The sequence below is a fragment of the Gorilla gorilla genome, chromosome 1, assembly GCF_029281585.2.
Source record: "Gorilla gorilla gorilla isolate KB3781 chromosome 1, NHGRI_mGorGor1-v2.1_pri, whole genome shotgun sequence".
Lineage (NCBI taxonomy): Eukaryota > Metazoa > Chordata > Mammalia > Primates > Hominidae > Gorilla > Gorilla gorilla.
The window spans coordinates 215881439-215887438 of record NC_073224.2 but is presented as its reverse complement, the minus strand read 5'-3'; positions in this window follow the sequence as shown (position 1 = coordinate 215887438).

Genomic DNA, 6000 nt, shown 5'->3' with positions numbered 1-6000 from the left:
AAAAAAAACAAAGAAATTCACCAACGTAAATTCACCAACTCCTCTTACAGATCCAATGTCAGGAAAGCAGCTATAAACAATAAGGACAGCGAACAGTATCCTCAAAGCCAGAAGCCTGGGACTGACTTTTAGCCTGATGGTGGGGGCATACATGGATACATAATTTCTGGAAAGTATTTGGTAATATGTATCAAAAGTCTTACCTGTATATTTACCTTGTGACCTAGTACTTTCACCCCTAAGAATTTATTTAAAGGAAATTTATTTACAGAAATGAAGATTTATTTATAGGGACATCCAGCTAAGCATATAATAGCAAAAAATTGGAAATAACAGTGGAGAATGGTAAATTAATCAAAGATGGTCATAACATAAAATATGGCTAACAATGAATGTATATATACATGGAAACATGCTCACAATATCCTGAGTTTAAAAAGTGAAAAAAGGGGTGGGCGTGGTGGCTCACACCTGTAATCCCAGCACTTTGGGAGGCCAAGGTGTGTGGATCACATGAGGCCCAGGCGTTCAAGACCAGCCTGGCCAATATGGAGAAACGTCGTCTCTACTAAAAATACAAAAATTAGCTGGGCGTGGCGGCACATGCCTGTAATCCTAGCTACTCAGGAGGCTGAGGCAGGACAATCACTTGAACCTGAGAAGTGGAGGTTGCAGTGAGCTGAGATCATGTCACTGTACTCCAGTCTGGGCAACAGAGCTAGACTCTGCCTCAAAAAAAAAAAAAAAAAGTGAAAAAAGGTGACAATAGAATATATACCACTTTTCATTTTTGTAAAAAGAAAAAAAAAAAGCTCAGTAACTAAGGGCTTTCTATGTGGCAGGCACTGTTCTAAGTACTGCAGAGATGTTGACTTACTTAATCATTACACAAATGTTAGGTATTGTTATTATCCCCATTTCACAGATGGGGAAACTACAGCACAGAGAAGTTAAACAACCTGCCAAGGTCAGTCATATGCTAGAAAGCCACAGAGCTAAGGTGTGATGCTGAGCAGGTTTTGGTGTCTATGCCCCCACCACGACTCACACTCTCTCCTGGTATAGAAAAAAGACTGGAAGGACATACTTTCCAAGTGTTCACAATGCTTACTTCTGGGAAGTGAGATGTTGAGTGAATTCTACTTATTTTTTATCTGCCTTTTCTATAGTTAATGTGTTATTAATGAGACAAAACTCCAAAGAAAATGTTTAAAATACAAGATCTTTGTTGCAGAGGTGAACGAGTCTCTCTCAACCTCAGTTTCTTTATCTTTAGAGCAGCAACTGTGCCTACCTTATAAAGCTCATGGTAGGATTGAATGAAATAAAGCGAAAGCACTTGGATGATGTAGATTTAGAATATGTTAAAAAGATGTGTAGAAGATGTTAAAAATGCTAGGGGCTATTACAATACAAAGTAGAGGCCGGGCGTGGTAGCGCTAAGCCTCAGTTTTTCACCTGTGAAAATGCTGACAGAGGACCGGGTGCAGTGGCTCACACCTGCAATCCCAGCACTTTGGGAGGCCAAGGCAGGCGGATCACTTGAAGTTAGGAGTTCAAGACCAGCCTGGCCAACATGGTGAAACCCCATCTCTATTAAAAATACAAAAATTAGGCCAGGCACAGTGGGTCATGCCTGTAATTCCAGCACTTTGGGAGGCTGAGGCAGGCGGATCACTTGAGGTCAGGAGTTCAAGACTAGCCTGGCCAGCGTGGTAAAACCCTGTCTCTACCAAAAATCTAAAAAGTTAGCCAGGCATGGTGGTACACGCCTGTAATCCCAGCTACTTGGGAGGCTGAGGCAGGAGAATCGCTTGAGTCTGAGAGGTGGATGAGCCGAGATTGTGCCACTGCACTCCAGCCTGGGCCACAGAGCGAGACTCTGTTTCAAAAAAAAAAAAAAAAAAAAATTAGCAGGGTGTAATGGCAGGCGTCTGTAATCCCAGCTACTCGGGAGGCTGAGGCAGGAGAATCGCTTGAACCCAGGAGGCAGAGGTTGCAGTGAGCCGAGATTGCGCCACTGCACTCCAGCTTGGGTGACAGAGCAAGACTCCATCTCAAAAAAAAAACAAAAACAAAACAAAAAAAAAAACAAACACAAACAAACACAAATAAAACGCAGAAAGTGATAAAGCAAGCATGTTTTACAGGAATCCAGAGAATGCTGTCAACCAAACACTGTGTGGGAGCTTCAGTGGTTTCATGTCTCCTTTGATTCTCTTTAGAGCCTCCCATTATTTCTGAGCTGGGGATGGTGTGTCTCTTCCTCATGCCACAGGTGTGAATAGTTGGGGGACAGGTATTGTTATGGTCTTACATGTAAATAGATGGCTCCGATATACCATTATTTTGGGGGGAGTGAGCACGGTGTGTTCCAGATTTCCTCTTCCTATCAATGCAGGTAGCAGTCTCAGCCTGTTTCATAAATTCCTCTCAAGATCGCTGCCCGTCTCTCTGTTCAGTCATTTGAGAGATCGCTGCCCGTCTCTCCGTTCAGTTTTGGCCTGGGGACTGAGGCCAAAACTCTGGAATGGGCCAAGAGTTAGACGGCTGGGATCAACAAACTAGCAAGGAACCCCATGGCCGAGCTTGGGAGTCCACCTGTGTGAAAATCACTTTTAAAAGCTAATCTAAACAACTCTGGGTGTTCCGGAGCTAGTTTCTGACTTGTTGGGGTTATTTGGTGTTATCACCAACTTTGAGAATTACATAGGACAAAGGGGGTCTCCTTCATAAACATGCCTCCACACCAGGGGATTGCCCTTAGCAAAACTGAAAGCAGTGATTCTCAACTGGAGAGAGACATTGGAATCAACTGGATTGGAATAGCCACAGCCCCGTGCTCAAAGATTCTGATTCTGGGATGGGGTCTGGGCATCAGAATCCTTTAAGGGTCTTGAAGGTTGGACCCCTGGATCAGCGTCGACAGGAGGCGTGGGAGTTCATCATTGACTTCCTGTGCCCCATTTAGTAATTAGACCGAAATGGCTGCAATGGTTAAGAACAGATTTGACACTTCTCAGGAACGTCTGAGCAAGCAGGGAGGCAGCAGATGCTTCCCCAGGAAATGAATTCATGGTGTGGGGAGGGGTGTGTGTTTTGCAATCAGTTTGGCAACAAGATCAGAGCTCTGAGGCACATGGAAACAGTGGGCAGGTGTTCCATTTCACTCTTCTGGCAGGTTCTAAGAATTTGCTTGCTTCTTCAAACTGAATTAAGCCCTGAGCGGACAGACCTGCAAACATTCAAAGTTGACCATCTGATTTCATATATGAGCTTGAAGAAGAAAAAGAACCAAACCAGCTTTTGTTTTGAAATGGACTCGCTAGGGCAGGGGTGGAGTTGGGGGATAATATTAAAGTACCTAACATTTTTAGCATGTTCTGTTTATTTATTTTTGAGACAGGGTCTTGCTCTGTTGCCCAGGCTGGAGTGTAGTGGTGTGATCATGGCTCACTGCAGTCTCGACATCCTGGGCTCAAGGAATTCTCCCACTTCCGCCTCTCAAGTAGCTGGGACCACAGGGGCACACCACCTCCCACTCCCAGCTAATTTCTGTATTTTTTGTAGAGATGGGGTTTCACCATGTTGCCCAGGCTGGTCCTGAACTCCTGGGCTCAAGTGATCCTCCCGCCTCTGCCTCCCAAAGTGTTGGAATTACAGGTGTATTCTAAATCTACATCATAAAAGTGCTTTTACATTTATTATTTCATTGGCTCCTACCATGAGCTCTACAAGACAGGGAGGATTGCCATTCTACAGATGAAGAAACTGAGACTCAGCCTGAAGGCCAGTCGATTCTACTATATACTTATTCCAAAGCCATGGCAAACCTGGGTGATTTCTCCAACTACCCCGGCACTGGTGTGGTTGCATGCCTCAGCCTACAACTTGTCTCTCCCCCAAAGCTGGGCTTTCAGAAACACTTTCTTTTTTCTTTCTTTTTTTTTTTTTTTTTGAGACGGAGTTCTGCTGTTGTTGCCCAAGCTGGAGTGCAATGGCGCGATCTCGGCTCACTGCAACATCTGCCTCCCGGGGTTAAGCGATTCTCCTGCCTCAGCCTCCCAAGTAGCTGGGATTACAGGCATGCGCCACACGTCTAGCTAATTTTTTGTATTTTTAGTAGAAACACGGTTTCACCAAGTTAGCCAGGCTGGTCTCGAACTCCTGACCTCAGGTGATCCGCCCACCTCGGCCTCCCAAAGTGCTGGGACTACAGGCGTGAGCCACTGTGCCTGGCCCAGAAACACTTGCTTTTTGCTCCACCTCTACTTACAGATTAGGTAGATAATGTTTTCCTAATGATTTCATTGATTTTGGTTGCCACTGATACATAGCTCAAAACAGATCCTCCAGTGAAAAAATTTCAGCAAGTTGTGAGAGTCCCCCTCCTTTTCTACTTTATTTGCAGGGTCCAGTAACAGTGTTTGTTACCTGCACCTCCTGAGTGAGGTTAGCAGGCTGATTTCGGCCTTGCCTGTCCTTGACTCTCAGGGGAAGAAGGGAGGGAATAAATCTTCCCAGACACTAGTTTCCCTCTCTGGTAAAGTGTAAAGGAAACAGCTTTTGGGTTCCTTTAGGGCCAGGATGGAGCCTCCTTCACTGCTGTATCCCCAGAGCGTGGCATAGTGCCTGGCACAAAGTAGGCACCAGATAAATCTTTGCTAAATATTTTGTATTAAACATCCATGTATTTATTATGCATTTGGCTTCCAGTTTAGGTGAGCTATATCCTGAGAGCTGTTTGTCGGCATCAACATTTTCCTATTTGAATTGAGAACTGCTAATAGGATTGTGCTGGTGGAGCTGAGTTTAAAGACCACATGGGTCTGGCAGAGGCTGTATCAGATGTCCCAAAAAAGGTATTATTTTAACTTCTCCTCTCTAGTTCTGAGCTGTTGCGGGCACTTGGTAAATACTAATGAATGATGAGGCTGGAGCTAGCCTGAGAGGGTGCTGGGAGTCTGGGATGCAGTAAAAGCTTTAACAGTGCTTTCCCCAAGGGCATCTCGACTCTGACCTTCTGGCAAAGAAACTGGTTCTGCCAGATGGTAGGATGGAGGCTTCTTGTTGCCCGAACAGCCCCGGCAGCCCAGTCAACAGTCAGTGTCTGCTCTGGGCAAAAAACCTTTTAGGTGCTGGAGAGCACAGATGCTGCAGGCAACCTGCAGTCTGGCCTCTTGAATCCTAGTACCTGGCTTTCAACTCGAAACCATCTGAGCCTCAGATTCTTCATCTGTACAGTGCGGATGAAAACAGCTCCTACCTCACAACATTATTGTGAGGATTAAATGAAATGATGTAAGAAAAAAAATTTATCACAGGGTAGGGGGCAGAGTAAGGATACTCTTGTGTGTGTTTATACATTTCCAATGTTATGTGTGCGTTTATGCAGATAAAATTCAGAGTGGCTGAAGAGATGAATTTTTTTTTTTTTTGAGACAGTGTCTTACTCTCACCCAGGAGTGCAGTGGTGTGATCGCAGCTCACTGCAGCCTGTACTTCCTGGGCTCAGGTGATTCTCCCACCTTAGTCTCTCAGGTAGCTGGGACTACAGGCGTGTGCCACCATGCCCAGCTAATTGTTGTTTATTTGTAGAGATGGGGTTTCGCCATGTTGCCCAGCCTGGTCTCAAACTCCCGCGCTCAAGTGATCCTCCTGCCTCGGCCTCCCAAATTGCTGAGATTACAGGTGTGAGCCATGCCCTGCCATGAAACGACTAACTCTAGATTGCAATGGCTTTGAATAATTTTCTAAACGTTTAGAGTTTAGATTTTATTCCGTATTACAATTTGGAGCCACGGAAGTGTTTTTTTGTTTGTTTTTTGTTTTTTAAAGTGACACCATTAAAAATTCATTAAATACAGCTGGCTATTATCTGGCTAGACGTCTAAGCAAACTTCTTGAATGTTTGGAAAACAGATTACACTTTCACTAAGACACCTGTTGGTTTACCACATACTTCTTATTTATGATTAGCATCAGAAAGTCCCTATGCTC